This window comes from Haliotis cracherodii, unplaced genomic scaffold, assembly GCF_022045235.1.
Source record: "Haliotis cracherodii isolate W230 unplaced genomic scaffold, xgHalCrac1.p SCAF_10, whole genome shotgun sequence".
Classification (NCBI taxonomy): Eukaryota; Metazoa; Mollusca; class Gastropoda; order Lepetellida; family Haliotidae; genus Haliotis; species Haliotis cracherodii.
Genome location: NW_027266265.1, coordinates 33,675,879 through 33,693,462, shown reverse-complemented (window position 1 = coordinate 33,693,462; position 17,584 = coordinate 33,675,879). Strand labels below are relative to the sequence as shown.

The following is a 17,584-nucleotide window of genomic DNA, read 5'->3' as shown; positions in this document are numbered from 1 at the left end:
ACCTTCAGTTTCTTGAAATTACTTCGCCTCTATATCACCATATTGGGAAAGTAACATCCCAAAGTGCACATAAACTAACAAAATACATGTTCTGCATCTTTATTCACTTATCCACAGCTTATCGGGATCCCAAACTTATCAACAGTGAGTAACGAACAGATGGAACTCAAATAACAATTAAATAACAATGATTGTACCCCATGAATATAAAGAAAACAAAATCGAAACATTTTACTTTAATGAAATCTCTACATAACACACTTCGCATGGTGGTTTACTCCTACAGAATACATATAAGGTATTATTTTTAGCATAGTTATTTCGCACATGTGTGTATGGGATTTCTGGTAGGAAGCGGTGAGGTTTGCTGTCTCCAGCCTACACGGTCACTTGATCTCGTGGATGAAGTATACCCTTGATGTGCCTGGCTATTTTTAGTTTGACACGAGGTCGTGATGTTTTTGACCAATCATCAAGCTAAAAGAATTACGTATGTATCCGAACGGCTTAATATGCGGCATCCGATTGGCTGAAGCAAACCTACAGACCATAGCGAACATTAATATATGCAAGACTGAAAATAGATATAGGTCAAGAAACCGGTTTGGGTATTTGTCATAAGAAGGGAGAGAATAATGAAACTGGTTTGGTTCAGCAAACAGAAGTTTTAATCAACATGCTTCGCTGTCTTGTTTGGCAACAAATACCTTTACGCAAAGAGGAACAGCTTTGATTTCAATAACAGTGGCCATTTGAAATGAAATTCCGAAATTAATAATGGTCCAGTCACTGCGTCCACGAGACCCACACATATTACGCAGGTGCGTTCAAACTCATATATGTGCGTCCAAGACGCAAAAATGCGCTCTTCAGCCAACACTGCATACCTATAATGGTTTTAACTGTACATAAACTCATGTATCAATTAAGCAAACGGAGTACAACCTGTCAATCTCATCTTAATTATTCCCTCAAAATTGTATGTTACACTGTAAGATCAGGATGGGCAGTGAGCATTCTAATGTCAGACCAGACATAAAAGTACTCTCTGAAGATGTCAAACATATGGAAAATAATGCACCGAACACTCGCGGCCTAGTGACCGTTCCACTGGCTTTATTTCCGACACGGCTCGGCAAAGTCCAGCGGCCGTCATTGTACGACATCATTATATTCTGTGTTATGGAATTAGTGGCCCAACTATTTCATTCTTGTGTGATTTAATGGCATTCTCGTACCATGTATTACCTAGATGTATGTTATCTCCTACATGTTCGCTACCTTATTCTTGTATTGAACATGTTTTTGTAACTATGATTTACAAACATTAGGGGAATTTATATGTACATTCAGATATTTCTCATGTATTTATGATCATTTTTACCTCATCAATAATTGTACATAACTTGTTGTAAATCTTTAATGATACCATTTGATAGCTTATATTCAGCGCTTTATTTTGATACTTACATCTTACAGACCTTCAAACTTTGTACGGGATGTGGGCTTAACATTCCGCCCCAGGATCAGCATGATTATTGCCTAAAGTGTTTGGTAGAAAAGGGGCATGATGACCAATCATGCCCATCTGCAGGGCCTTTACACCTATGACAATGAAGCGGCGGCATGCCGACCTCTTACATTATAAGAGCCTACTCGAGGTGGGGGTGGATATACACTCGAAAAAAGGCCATTTCCACCCAACCCCCTCCCCTAAAAACAGTAAAAGTAAGGCCAAGTCAACTAAGCCTTCCGCAACGGTCTCCTTCCCCCCATCTCCGAGTGCCGCGGGAGAAGGCTCCGAGGTTCCCACAACTGCACCCTCTCCTGCACCCTCTTTAGCAGACATCTCTGCTCTGTTCAAGTCGCAGATGGCGTCGATGATGGAGGAGGTGAAGTCTCAGCTCTGAGAGGAGATGCGAGCTGGGCCTTCCCCGTTTTCGGCGCCGGGCGCGGCTTCGAGGTCTTGTGGAATGCCCGGCGTCGGCCAAGGCAGGCCACTTGACCTCGGGGACGATCCGAGACAGGGCTCCAGCTCCGGCTCGAGGTCGCTCCCCAGCGGTGGGGTGGCGTTAACTTCCTCCGCACCTTTATCCCTAGCGGAGTCAGACGCCTTCTCCGAGGCTGAGGCTTTCGCTAGCGGATCTATGGCCCAGACCTAGATGGGTTCCCTTGAACCCCAGGCACCTCGGGACCGGGACTTGACCCGGGGATGTGAAGGCCCAGGCCTTCGCGGGCGTCCTTTTCCTACCTTGTCCGCTTACTCTCTCGAGGACGAGTTGATTACGGTCGGCTTGGAATCAAGAGATGAGGAGTGGATGGAGGAGGGAGGGGATGACTCAGAGGCTTCAGGAACATCCTCCTTCGCATCCTCGTTGAGGCACGTACGGGAAAAGATTGTCCAGGTACTGCCTTAGGTGGCTGCAACTATGCCCGAGTCGGATCCGACTGAGTTCTGCCTTCCAGGAGACACCTTTGCTCCTAGTAAGGCGCCCCAGGTTCGGCTCCATATCTTGTCCTCCTTGCCACACGGGTACCCGCAGGAAGTTCGACCTGCCCGAACTTATTAAGCCCATCAGCAGAGAATGGTGATTTCGAGGTGCCAGTGGTCGACGAGTGCGTCTTTGACCCGCTTGCCCCCCTTTCCCACCATGTGCGGTGCGGAGTTGAAGGCTGCTTACATGTGCTTCGAGGAGCAATACCGTAATGCATGCCAACAGCTTCCGTACACTCCGTTTATTTGTCTGCTGTACAGGATTCAGTGGATGGCTTGGCCACTGTCAGGAATCACCTCCAGAAACCGGTATTCCTGCACGAGTTGCAGACACAATACTGGCTTCGCGGAGGGATTCGACAAACGTTCAGTACAAGGAAAGATGGGCCTGCAATGCCCGCTGTGTCGATAGAGGGACTGCAGATCCCTTTTCCGCAGATCTCGTAGCCGTGCTCGAGTTCCTCCAGTCGCGACTAGATGACGGCCTGGCCGCATCAACATTCCGGGAGTACTCTACAGCTATCACAGCTTTTCACATCCCTGACGACGGGGCACTTCTGGGTGCGCACCCATTAGTGCAGCGCTTTTAAGCAGGTGTGGACAGGATCCGACCGCCTGTACGGCGGATCAGTCCCCCTTGGGACTTGTCAATCGTTCTTGATTGGCTGTCCGGTCCTTCCTTTCGGGATCTGTCGTCTCTCTCTCTTCAGCTGATGAGCTGGGAGACGGCGTTCCTTGTGACAGTAACGTCCAGCAGACGGGTAGGCGACATTCAGGCAATGTCAGCCGATCCCAAGCTAACTGTCTTCCACTGCATGCTCATGTCTTGGCTGTCCGCAGGACCCTCAAGGCCTATATCAGCAGAACTAAGGGTATCCGTAAGGATAACCAACTATTTTGCTGTAATGGCGGTAGGAAGGCTGGCAATGGCCGAGGGGTTTGACATGTGGCAGTGGGAGGGGCTGCGGTCAATCCCAAAGAACCGCTTACTGTTAGAAAGAGACTCACCATATCTCAGCCCTTGGGACGGGGAGGCATAAACACCCCTCACAGGAAGTCTGAATCTGCCAAGATGCGTCAAATTGACTTTGGTGCTGCTCCCCAAGACAGAAAACAAGTGTATCGCGCGAAGAAAAACTGACTCTTCAGATTGTGGGACCAACTCCAAGTAAGTCAGAAAAGCTGTGTTCAGTTTCTAGATGCTGCTGGTCATCTGTATCCAACTGACCACTAAATGTGAAACTACAAACTCAATATCAATATGTGATCCTGCATTAATGATCATTTAACTTACAGTGATTACTTAATGTGATTATTTATGTATATGTCATATAAGATTATAGGTCATTGATGATATGTGCTATGATGAATATATATGCTATGCTGAGGAGTACTTAAAGATCATTAAAAGTATTAAAAGTTGCAATTTTGTGTTTCTTGGATCATTCCACTTTAATTGTGGGTATTACAAAGGTAGTTGTTGGTGCAGTCAACCATACCATATGTTGTTTTAACCCGTATGACTTATGGGAGGACACCAATACAGTTGCTTAGCTAAGACACTTGTGTATTTTCTCTGATGTAAATAATCGCAGCTTGGGCTTATTTGATCTTTAAATGTCCTCTATTGGTACAATGAGCTGTTATTAACAAACCTGTTAACCGATTACGTTTTCATTATTACTTTATTCTTGTTTAATTGTCTTATAAATAAAGCTTTCCATTGCTGCTTGTTCAAATTACATATTTTCAAATTCAGATATCTGTCTTCATATTTATGTGATTTAAGAAAATCTAAGCAATATTCAAAACAAATGTTTATTCTTTTTTCAGAAGATGAGTTTTGCCCAAAACAGAAGAGGAGGAAAGCATCAACAAGACAAGTACAAACAGAAGAGAAGAAAGTAAGAAGTCTTTTTGAGGCAAACTTCAGAAATAAGAAAACCCAGGATATGAAAGACTATAACGCTGCCATTTTTAAAAGCAGCAAAAGAGGATTCATCCATAGGCAAAATTGGGAAATGACAAAAAAGAAGGTGAGGGGAATGACGAAGTGAAGGAAATTCAAGGAAAAAAGACTTTGTAACAATACCTCATGGCCCATGGACACATAGTACCATGTAAGCATAGGACAAATAGTACCACTTTTGAAATGTCCAATACTGGGTAGATTTAAACTTCAGTTTGTAAAATCTTTGATTAGAAATGATACCCCAACAGTAACACTTTAGGGTTGCTAATCTTGGGTAGATTTACCGGACAAACTTTAGACCACTGGGCTGGTCTCATGACTCATGGATGGGAGTTTTTCTTTGATAATCTCATTCAAAATTATACTTTTGGAGATTGTCCAAAAAATATCCAATCAACAGGCATATTAAAAACTGATGAAATAGGAATGTTAAGTTCCAAGCTGCTTGAAACTTGTCATATGTATGTAGCCGATGCAGTACGGAGAACTATGGATATCTTGGCAAAATGCAAGTGATTGCATCAGGAAACTTGAAACAGCTTCCCCCAGTGCCAAATTATTTTCATGATGACGCCGGATAATTTTGCTTTTAGTCGCCAGTATTTCAGAAGATCTTTCCCCATCATGTCAACATGCAACACGTCACAATCCAGTTTGAACCTGACATTATTCATGCCATCAATGAACTTCGTGATTAATTGCCATCTGAAGAAACTGACAAGTTCATGAAATTTCTCAACAGACCACAAGGAAACAATTCAGACCACACTATTCTGTATGGAACTAATTTTGATGTTGATTTCCAATCAAATGGGACTATCAGCTGCCTGGTGATATTCACAAGTACATAGCACAGGAATTTCAAGAAACACTTTTGCAGCAAAGATGTCAGGCTCCCAAAACACTACAGCTTAAAGTCAGTGCACAAGTCATTCTAGTACAGAATCTCCACAAGACTTTAGGTAAATGGAACTAAAGGAACTGTAATGTCTTTCACTGAAAAGTGGCCTATTTCTAGTTTTGAAGGCACAACTGTCATTGTTGAACCTGTTAAATTCGAAATATTTGATAGCAACCAGATGTGAGTCATGCAACTAGAAAACAGATGCCACAGCGTCTTTGTTACACAATAACAATAGATAATTTGTATGTATGTGATGCAGTGCTTTTATCACTAGATACCGTAATACCTTGTGCAATTGCTCATTCATTAAATTAACTAGAGTTGGGCAGTATTACCGGTTTATCACAATACAAGGCATTCTATGTTACCTCAGTACTGAGACGTCTGCTTTCATGGTACTGTTGTTTTACTTGAAAATGGGGCGGGTAGCCTAGTGGTTAAAGCGTTCGCTTGTCACGCCGAAGACCCGGCTTCAATTCCCGACATGGGTACATTGTGTGAAGCCCATTTCTGGTGTCCCCCTTCGTGATATTGCTAAAAACGGCATAAAACCATACACACTCACTCGAAAATGGAGGTTAAACACTTTTAAACTGCGTAGCAATAAATAAATATTTGAAAATCAAATGTTGAATGGCAAGCATAACAAGCACAAAAAGCAATTTGAAATTGCAACCAGGTCAAAACCAAGTCAACCTTATTTACATTTAACCTTCAGCCTGTCAAATTGTTTTAGCGTAAGGCACTCTGAAGAAGGTGGGTGATTTCAAACAGTTAGTTCTTCACAAGCCAAAGGACAATTGAAGAAATATTTTGCACATTTGTTTCTCTACATTACTATATTATATATAAAAACATCCTGATGTTTTCAGTCATACCAAGTTTAAGACCAATGCGAACACAAAATTTGTACATTTTCTTGAACTTACCTGAATTGCGATATTAAAGGAGGTTGTTTCATGCAAGGAACCTTGTTATATCGTAACATTTGTGCAAATTGATTTCAATAATCGTATTGCTGATATCTTAATTTTAATTGAGTATAAATTCAATTAGGAGATAAACATACTGTGTTTTCAATGTAGAGCTAGGTTACCTGTAGATTTAACCCCGCTAAATTTAATTTGGAACCGAACGAGGTTTCAAATGTTAAATTTAGCACGGTTAAATCTACAGGTAAACTAGCTCTACATTGAAAACACAGTATGTTTATCTCCATTCTACCATGACTAAATAAAATGCGAACTCTTTGTTGTTAACAAATATACTGAGTGAAGCAGCATGGGTTCAGTCCAGTGTTTCGAGTGGGTTATCGATCTGACTTACGGAATCACCGAACAAAATATGGCGCCGTGTATACTCAAGCAGTTTGTTTACACCGTAATATTTCACTCGAACATATGACAGGCATTGAAAGCATATAAGACGGGCAACTTGGTAAGCTAACATGAGGTGGGCATCCGTAAAGAAAACAAAGCAAGCTTTGCAAGGCTGTCGCTCTACATCGCGCGTCACCATTATGAGGTCATATTGCTCCTTGTCACAGTCGTCTATAGAAAAGCACCAAAATTCCAAGCTCTCTGATGTCTCCAAAACGTAAATACATTCCCTTTGTAGATTTCTATCGTGTTTTCTGCACGAAAATGCATTGCCACACATCCTTTGAATATTGTAGTAACCGCACCTGTGCATTTTTTAACCTGTAATTGAAGATATAATTATTTAAATATGCCTACCGTCAATGACTGAAAAAAGTACTATTCTATGAATATTAGCTTCCGCTGTGATGCGGCTGTCAAACAAGCTGTTTCAATCAGAGGGGGTTTATTGTGATTTAATAGCCTCTGATTGACCAATCAGAATCGAGTAAATTCCAAATTCATGGTAGAATTTTTCTTAACGGCAAATAACAGCATGATGGTAAATCATGAACCATTTCAGTAAATTTAATATCCAAACGTTAAACAGAAAAAAACCATAATTTTCGAGGTCATCATGTCGGTTGCGGAAATACAAAAATTTGGGTTAATCTAACATGTCATGTTATAAAATTTGCAGGAAACAAGCAATGACTTATAAATATTCACCTACCCAATTTTCAAGCGTTTTGGTTGAATATTTACGATATAAAAAACCTATGTCAGGATGCTAGAAGACGTCCTAAATCAAACATGGCTCGCTTCGCCCAACCTCACCTAACTTATTGCTATGTTAATATCAACATTGTTTACATATTGTGTGCCTATATAAAAATGCCTTGCAGAAAATTGACAATCTTCTCAATCAAAGAATGTTTTATTCGTCATTTTCCAATTAATATGGCGAGAGAAGAACGAAAATAAAGATCCTTGAATTCACCTTCATATGCTGTCTGGGCTGCCATTTCAAAGGACTCTGGAACTCAAGCTGGTGGGAAAGTCCTCAGTGCATACTGAACATGCACTGCAGGTATGTTGGGTAAATGCAACAACATTGTCGGACTTCTATTTCGTGTTGAAGAAGCAGTTGTGACTGGAGCAACAGAGAAGACATGTACAGGCAATCAATCGGAATGGACCATTGCCAAACAGGGTCCCTCAACCCTGCGCCTGCTGTCGACCTTTCATGGACAAAGGACCATTTCTACAAGCATGGCAAGACAACAAAACATTCCTGTGAAAAACAAGACAAGCTTCAACCCATTGTGCAGAAAGAAACAAGATCCTGTCAAGGACAAAGTCCAGATACGAAACAAGCTGTCGGCAATTGCAGGAAGTGTACAGATGTGCACCAGAAGCTTGGTTCCAAAAGCTGATGAAGAAAGTAGCCCCAGCTCCATTGCCGGTATGCACTCCAAGCATGTAAGCCATGGTAGATCAGTTTTGTGCCACAACACCTGCAACATCAAACAAGACCCCTGGAGAATCCATTTAACAGCTTAGTTTTTCTGTTGACCAGTGTAACCAGCCAACATCAGCTACAGAGAATCAGGGTGGTGTTGAGTGGAAGATGCAGAGGAAAGTTCGAATAACAGCAGGCAATTTCTGGCGCGTCTATACCAGGATGGAGACCCCTGACAGGGTCAATTCTGCCCACACCACTGACCAGTCATGTCATGGTATACAGAGAGAGCATACAAACGAACGACATGAAACATGGTGTTTCTGTGAGCCCTATGCAAAGTGGCGATATGTACAAGCAATGAAAAAGAGCCACAAGAAATTCCAGTCATCTGGGATTCTGGGATTGTTGTGTTACCCAACAAGCAATATATTTCACCAAGCCCCGATATAATAATCGATTGTGAATGCTGTCATAAGGGAATTAAATGCCCAGCAACCATCAAATCTGAGATACCCACAGTTGACAATGTGAACTTTATAGAACTAAATGATGGGGAGCTATGTATTAAGAAAACAGACCGATCGGCACAGGGTCACATAGGAAATCTGAATAGGATGTGCTGTGACGTATTCATATTTACATTTCATGGACATCAACTTGTTAGAGTACCATTTGACAATGTGTATTGGGAAGATATGCTTGCAAAAATTGATAAATTCTGGTTGAAGTTTGTATTGTAAGAACTGTTTTCGAAGGATGTGAAAGATGCATTGGCTGTGACAGTACCCATATCTATGACATCAAAAAGCAAAAATGACACTGTGTGCTTTTTGTACATAAAATTTCTGGAGATTTTGTACTCAAACAGGTATGTGATTTTGTACCCAGAATAATTTTGAATTACAGTTTTGCAGTTTCAAAGATACACATTACGTTTTGTATGAAAAACTTAATTTATTATCACTTTCCTGTCAAAACACTACAATTAACTTACCATGCTTACAGTTCCCCAATTTACTGGCCTCTTCTTCAATGACAAGAATTTATTACTTTCCTATCACAATCAATCAATTTGAGCAATGCCGAATGTGCACTGACTTCACTCAAGGACCACATATATTTAGTTAAGTCATATCATAAACTTGATGAAATGTTCAATCATAATCATGATAATGTTCAGCTCATTTTTTGCAATAAACATGAAAAAATAAATATGATCGAACAGATTTAGTTTAGTTTTCTTGGGTACAAAATCACCAAGTACTTTGGAGTGAGTGAGCGAGTTGGGTTTAACGCCACTTTTAACAGTATTCCAGTTATATCACGGCGTGTCAGCTTAATGTGGGAGGAAAGCCTGAAGTGATGCAGGTCTAAGATGTTTACCACTTCGGTGAAACCCACGAGCACCGGTATGGTGCTGACAAACCTAGAAACATAATCAGGGGCGAACCGGGATTCAAACCCACAATCATAGGTTTCAGGCGTGTCCAAGGGACGCAACTCTGCACAGCGAATCGCGGCGCTTTAGATGACTAGGCCACCCATGCCCCCTCAAGTACTTTGGATACAAAATCACATAGGCCCTACATTCATCCAGTTAACATGTACCTATTTTCATCCGTTCTGAAGATTGGGGAAGGGGAGTAAATGTTTTAAAAACAATTTACAATATTCTAAATTGTCTTTCTTCCAATGATAGACAAATAACAATATTATTATTATGGCATATCAATATGTTATATCGCTCTCTGCTGCCTTTGATTTCAGAAAAAAAAAAATTCAAATCAACCGATGTGAAATCCTTTACGGTTTCGGATTTAGACTTACAAATTTGATGTTAAGCACCGGCAGCAATCACGAATAAATATGAAACAATTAGAAGTGAAGACTGCTATCCAGATCAATGAATAGTAAACAGTTGACGAAAATAGTAAATTATGTATTTTCTTTTGAATTTGTATCTATTTTGGAATTATTTTTATGACAGCTTACCAACTTTTGCATATTTTGCTTCGATGTGTTTCATGTGGTACGTGCTTCCGGTTTCAGAAATGATAGTTAAAATGCCTAAAATTGCAAGTATTTTTATTATTTTTTGTAAACTGCATTACTTTGCTATTGAAAAGTTTACCTAGAATGTAAATCAGTTCAGATTTAGGCTTCGCGAGTTAGGCTTTGCGAGTTAAGCTTCGCCAAAATGTGTCACTGACGTTTGTCGGCTTGTCAATGTTTCAGAAAGTTTATCAAATGAAACCATTTGCAAACTCTATGATAATGAAATATTTTTTTACAAAGATTTATACACCCGTGTCAATAATTCTAGAAAATTAAGTTAGATGTAACAAAATTATTGTAATAGTCTTACGGGATCAGTATGCATTGCATGTGGATTTGTTTGTTTACCGCCGTTGCCATGATCTAGGAAAAGATCGGAAAAGAGTGGGGACACCTGTCGCCTCCCCTGGATGGCATCAAATTGCTTTTGTTGGAAACGTCAGTTTTGGAAAAATGCCCCTTCCTCATAAGGGGAATGTTCATAAAAAAAATTGTAAAACATCCAAAACATGGAAAGCTGTAACCATGGCAACAACAAAAGAAATAAACTTTGAATTTGAGATTTGTATTTCAGTACTTGAATTATTCATGTACCAAATGTAACTTTCGTGAACTCAAGTTCAAGAACTGCTCATGTACTTATTATGACATTGAATGTTCAAGAACAGTTCATGGACAATTCTTTATAAATTCTTGAATTGTTCATGGGAATTTCAAAGGGACACTCATCTTTGTGAACGTTCAATCCACCCAAGTAGCTGTGGCTTCTCTTCGTTCTGGGCCCGTTCTGTAACCATCACCTATGTCGAACACTACCCTGCCCCAAGTGACAACCTTCTGGGCCCATTCTGTAACTATCACCTATGTCGAACACTACCCTGCCCCAAGTGACAACCTTCTGAGCCCGTCCTGTAGCCATCACCTACATCGAACACTACCCTGCCCAAAGTGACAACCTTCTGAGCCCGTCCTGTAACCATCACCTATGTCGAACACTACCCTGCCCAAAGTGACAACCTTCTGGGCCCGTCCTGTAGCCATCACCTACGTGGAACACTACCCTGCCCAAAGTGACAACCTTCTGAGCCCGTCCTGTAACCATCACCTATGTCGAACACTACCCTGCCCAAAGTGACAACCTTCCGGGCCCGTCCTGTAGCCATCACCTACGTCGAACACTACCCTGCCCAAAGTGACAACCTTCTGAGCCCGTCCTGTAACCATCATCTACGTTGAACACTACCCTGCCCCAAGTGACAACCTTCTGGGCCCGTACTGTAACCATCACCTATGTCGAACACTACCTGCCCAAAGTGACAACCTTCTGGGCCCGTCCTGTAGCCATCACCTACGTCGAACACTACCCTGCCCAAAGTGACAACCTTCTGAGCCCGTCCTGTAACCATCATCTACGTTGAACACTACCCTGCCCCAAGTGAAAACCTTCTGGGCCCGTCCTGTAACCATCACCTATGTCGAACACTATCCTGCCCCAAGTGACAACCTTCTGGGCCCGTCCTGTAACCATCACCTACGTCGAACACTATCCTGCCCCAAGTGACAACCTTCTGGGCCCGTCCTGTAACCATCACCTACGTCGAACACTATGCTGCCCCAAGTGACAACCTTCTGGGCCCGTCCTGTAACCATCACCTACGTCGAACACTATCCTGTCCCAAGTGACAACCTTCTGGGCCCGTCCTGTAACCATCACCTACGTTGAACATTACCCTGCCCCAAGTGACAACCTTCTGGGCCCATCCTGTAACCATCACCTATCTCGAACACTATCCTGCCCCAAGTGACAATGAGTGACTACTGGGTGTACGTGGACAACATTGTGGAGGAAGAAATGATTCATCCCTTGAAAAAGACACTGCCTTTATTTTCACTTAGATTCCTTATCCTCTTAAGTCAATGAATGAGTACATGAGTACTTAGGCCTCATAATTAGAATATATACATATTGATTAAATTGAATTCTTATATTTACAAATATATTTAGACTGATAGGAATAAGTAGGGATTATCTTATTTTCTTTGTTAAACATAAATCTCATAATATAATAATAGTAAATATTAATTGTTTAATTTCATTGGTTACATTTTGACATGAGTATTTTTTTTTTAAGTGACAGATTCTAGTTTAGTTAATGGTGAGACACTTCCTGCTCCCGTTACCATCACCTACATCGACAACTTCCCTGCCAAGGCAGTGACTACTGGGTGTACGAGGACGAGGATGACCACAGCTTTGTGGAGGGCACAGATTATTTATGTAAGTCAGTGATTTATATAGCAGACAAAGCGAACCATGTAAAAATGGGATCTGTCATTGTAGACATGACTGAACTTAATATTTCTTTCCCAGCTCAGGGGGACAAGATGTGCTATTTTGGTCATCTACCAACTACCCTGCCCCAAGTGACAACCTTCTGAGCCCGTCCTGTAACCATCATTTACGTCGAACACTACCCAGCCCCAAGTGACAATGAGTGACTACTGGGTGTACGTGGACGAGGATGACGACAACCTTGTGGAGGAAGAAATGATTCATCACTTGAAAAAGACACTGCCTTTATTTTCACTTCAGACTCCTTATCCTCTTAAGTCAATGAATGAGTACATGAGTACTTAGGCCTCATAATTAGAATATATACATATTGATTAAATTGAATTCTTATATTTACAAATATATTTTGACTGATAGGAATAAGTAGGGACTATCTTATTTTCTTTGTTAAACATAAATCTCATAATATAATAATAGTAAATATTAATTGTTTAATTTTATTGGTTACATTTTGACATAAGTAATTTTTTTTTTAAGCGATAGATTCTAGTTTAGTTAATGGTTAGACACTTCCTGCTCCCGTTACCATCACCTACATCGACAACTCCCCTGCCCCGGGGATAACCAAGGCAGTGACTACTGGGTGTACGAGGACGAGGATGACCACAGCTTTGTGGAGGGCACAGATTATTTATGTAAGTCAGTGATTTATATAGCAGACAAAGCGAACCATGTAAAAATGGGATCTGTCATTGTAGACATGACTGAACTTAATATTTCTTTCCCAGCTCAGGGGGACAAGATGTGCTATTTTGGTCATCTACCAACTACCCTGCCCCAAGTGACAACCTTCTGAGCCCGTCCTGTAACCATCATTTACGTCGAACACTACCCAGCCCCAAGTGACAATGAGTGACTACTGGGTGTACGTGGACGAGGATGACGACAACCTTGTGGAGGAAGAAATGATTCATCACTTGAAAAAGACACTGCCTTTATTTTCACTTCAGACTCCTTATCCTCTTAAGTCAATGAATGAGTACATGAGTACTTAGGCCTCATAATTAGAATATATACATATTGATTAAATTGAATTCTTATATTTACAAATATATTTTGACTGATAGGAATAAGTAGGGACTATCTTATTTTCTTTGTTAAACATAAATCTCATAATATAATAATAGTAAATATTAATTGTTTAATTTTATTGGTTACATTTTGACATAAGTAATTTTTTTTTTAAGCGATAGATTCTAGTTTAGTTAATGGTTAGACACTTCCTGCTCCCGTTACCATCACCTACATCGACAACTCCCCTGCCCCGGGGATAACCAAGGCAGTGACTACTGGGTGTACAAGGACGAGGATGACCACAGCTTTGTGGAGGGCACAGATTATTTATGTAAGTCAGTGATTTATATAGCAGACAAAGCGAACCATGTAAAAATGGGACCTGTCATTGTAGACATGACTGAACTTAATATTTCTTTCCCAGCTCGTCAACCACTACCTTGCCCCAAGTGAAGTTGATGATGACAGTTACTGCTGAATGTATGAGGATGACCACAGCTTTGTGAAGGACAGAGAGATTCATCCTTTGAGAAAGGTGCTGACAAGTTTGAGCGAGTGAGTGCATGCAACGGTTTAAGTCGAGATGTTTACAAATAAAATATAATTGATGGGAATAAGTAGGGACTATCTAGCCATGTTAAAAACAAATCTAAAAATAATTATTTCATTGGTTACATTTAACACGAGTAAATTATCATATATTTATAATTATTTAAAAGGTGTATTGCACTTTTTCAGATCCAATTAGCCCTTCACTGGCTTACCGGCTTAGCTTATTAGGGAGTTAATCTGCCCACGCTCTACCACTCACAAGCACCATCACATGTAATCAGTGATCATTTCAACAGGCCATCAGCACCCCATTAACACACATGCACAATCAAGTTGACACTAAATATTGCATGTGTGTTATTCACGTCGCACCTCCCCATTCATGTTTTTGAGGAAGCCGCACCTGCCTTTGTTTACGATAACACCATGTCAGCTAGAATATGTTCTGCCAGAAGGTGTGCATGACTGTAATAGAGGCAGATAAGATGAAGATCGATGGCCCTGGAAACATGGTCGAGATGGTCAAAACCAAGTTTGGGAAACAAAAGTATCCCCATTTTTAGGTGAGCCTAGGTATGGGATCGTGGTGGCAGCTGAACACCCAAGGACCCTGCGATGGAGTCAGCACAACCCAGGAAAGCTGGCTTTGAGTTTGCTGCCTCTCCTGATCACAAAGGAGGACTGTAAGATGCTCTCCCTAGAGGGGGAGGCTCACACGGGGGGGGGGGGGGGGGGGGGGGGGGGGGGGGCTGTAAGTTGAAAACAATCTTCTATTGGACCTTTTTTGAAGTTTCTACTTATCCTGCAACTTATTTTTTAAAGTATTCGCAAAATAAAATGTCACTCAATATCTCAAAACACAATGTCTCAAATTTCAGAAATTAATCTTACCACCAATGCACAAATACAGTCTCGCAACATGTTTTGACATTTCCTGTTGAAACAGCCCACCTAAGAAATTCTTTTGCAAATGCTTTTCCTCGTTCATACATGCATAAATCATCACCAGAAATGGGAGAATGGCAACATATATCTGTGTCCAAATTTTCAATGATGGAAAAGAAACAAACACTTTGAAAGAGCGATTACCAAATTGACAGTTCGAGATATAATTTTGAATATCAAAGACAATTCTGAACTAAGTGTTCTGAGACTTTAAATATGTGACAGAAATGCACAATGCAGCCAGGGAAACTGACAGTTGTCCTCCTGTTTACAACAATCACAGTGAACAGTGATATCTTTTCGGAGTGCTATCACCATGATCATGGCAACAACATCAACAAACTGTCACCAATCATCCTCATTCTCCCGAGACTTTGTGCAGTGTTCAAGACTTTTTGAAAGACAGCTTTCCAATTTCATGCCTGGTGGCAGCCATGGCATTTGTCATGTCATGAAGGATGAGCAACAGTCAACAAGATCAGCACTCCAAGATAACAAATCTGGTGGAGCATGCTCCGAGGATCAGGGCCCACTTGCACAAAACGATCTTAGCACTACGACTATTGTAAGCCTATGTTAAAGTATGGGCTTAATATCATCTTAGCATCTTTAAGCAACAGCAGTCACCTCTTCATCACAATACCATCAACATGCTGAAAAGAAACCAGACATCCCTTTGGTTTAACACCAGATCTGTGAGGAACAGAAAAAACTGCTGAAGATTTGCTGAGAAATCTGAAGGCCAGTGCAACTGCAAGACACGATTTCACCAAGCAAGTGTTCTTGATAAGTGAAGGGAAATCCTTACAGAGAATAGACGTGAGATGGATACTGCAGATAGAATTTCATAATCTTCAAAATTAATACAGGTGCGTGGTATAACCGGTATACCGGTTAACCGCGATGTGGCTTCGTGTCCAACACGTCTTGCGATACAGTTTCAATATCGCAATAAATTGCGGTCATTTAAAAAAAGTGTAACCTATTTGAATTTCGTATAATTTTAATTCGTTGTTTCAAAGGTGATCGATAATGCTGATGTCATGTTCGATTAGAGTTACGTACCTTCCTATATAATAACGCGATATGCTACGCGATCTTGCCATATAAGTGGTAACAAATTGGCGGATCACGATTGGGAAGTTGTGAGAAATACTCGCGGCAAATCCAATGTGTGGCAGCATTTCGGATTGAAAAAGCGTAAAATCGATCAAACAATCAAAGAAAATGTTGCAGTTTGTTCATGGTTGTTGTTAATGTTTCTATAATACTCATTGTTAGATTAGTGCAATTATGATTATATACACACTTAATTCGACAATATACATGTAAGGTTCATCAGATTCAGATGAATATCACAAAGTTCTTGTGCAATGTGCATTTTTATTTGACTATTAATTGGATTGTTGTTTTTAATATTACCTCATTCATTATGTCATAAGTTGGCAATTCAATTGACACACATGGACAATTATTACTCAGTTTGCATTTGACCATGTTGACTAGTCACACAGAAATATATCATTTTGACTTTTGAGATAAGTTGGTGCTAAATAATAACACTTCCATTAGTTTATTCCTCTTGGAATACTCCATGATGATAATGTGTCTTTTCTAGTCAAAAAGAAAGTTTGTTTTTACCTAAATATGATACAACAAGTCTTAAAACAGAAGAATTTATTTTTTCTCAGGAGTTGAAAACATTTGGTTTTGGCAATATATTGCAAAACAAGACTTTGTATCGCAATATATTGCAATACAGGTTCAAGGGTAATACCCATCACTAAAAATTAATGAAAGCAATTGGCTTATGATAATTCATTTGTCTGACTTAATTCCTAAAATGCCAAATCCCTGCAATTCAGTTCATTATACACCCTATCCACTGTTGGTTGGTTGGTTTGTTGTTTAACGCCGCACTCAGCAATATTCCACCTATATGACGGCGGTCTGTAAATAATCAAGTCTGGACCAGACAATCCAGTGATTGATCTCATGAGCATCAATCCACGCAATTGGGATCGATGACATGCATCAACCAAGTCAGCGAGCCTGATCACCCAATGTTGTGTCACATTTACAACATCAAGGCTAATGGACAAAAGATAATGCTAACTAGTCAAATGATATAGAATAGTTCAACCTGACAGAGCCCCATATATCCCTGGAATTAGCAGTATAATACAAATCAACACAGTGCACATAACAGACTGGACACACTCTTAAGGCAAACAAAACAATGCAGGGATGGAAATTTACTCGAAAACCTAGGGCTCGTTTAAGAATGAAAGCTTAGTTGCTCCAGCGAATCCTGGTTGCACCCTGGTTCCATAAATTTATCATTTGGGCATCAAATCCTAAAAGTCAAATTACACACAATCCAGGGACACAAATTTATGAGATTTTGACATGTATCTGACTAGTGTTTATCAAATAATAAAACTTTCAAATTTCATTCTGCCACAAATACAT

The 17,584-nt window shown here is 40.5% G+C and overlaps 1 pseudogene; it reads left to right on the top strand.

The window, feature by feature from the left end:
• The first annotated feature begins 2,162 nt into the window (after window positions 1-2,162).
• On the top strand, window positions 2,163-12,737 carry LOC139453727 (uncharacterized; annotated as a pseudogene).
• Window positions 12,738-17,584: the final 4,847 nt, after the last annotated feature.